The following is a 601-nucleotide window of genomic DNA, read 5'->3' as shown; positions in this document are numbered from 1 at the left end:
CCCCTTGTAAAGCGCTTTGAGCACGTTTAGTGGACATTGCGATATATGAAAGCTCATTTTTTTTTACCGGGCATGGCTCTTCACTCACATTTTCTCACTGTATCCAGGTAATAAATGAGTACCACGCCGTGAACAGCCTTGTTTTGTCTGAAAAAAATAAATGATAATTTCGCCTGGCAGCCACCTAGTCCTGTCTTACTATGTGGTCCAATGGGAAGACACTCGCTTTTGGATCAGAAGGTTCTCGGATCGAGCATCGTTGAGCGCATAGTTAAGTCCTTAGAAGAGACTCTTCTCTCACATGTTCTCACCGATCTTAGGTGAAAAATGATTACCTGACCGTTAACAGCGTTGTCTCTGTGGTAAAAATTGTAATATCGCTAATAGAACACGTATCGTCCTACATAAAATGTGTTGCTGTTGGTCAGGGACCCTTTGTGAAGCGCTTTGAGCACATTTAATAATAAGCATATTTATTTATATAGCGCCTTTCGTCGAAACCTCACAATTCAACCAAAGTATCAAAACAATTGAGAGCATAAAAGGGCATCAATACATCATCAATATAAATGTCACATGTTTAGTGGATGTTGCGCTATAT

Source organism: Berghia stephanieae, chromosome 15 (genome assembly GCF_034508935.2).
Source record: "Berghia stephanieae isolate SIO BIC M18660-M18661 chromosome 15, UCSD_Bste_1.3, whole genome shotgun sequence".
Lineage (NCBI taxonomy): Eukaryota > Metazoa > Mollusca > Gastropoda > Nudibranchia > Aeolidiidae > Berghia > Berghia stephanieae.
Note: the sequence above shows the minus strand (reverse complement) of the source record.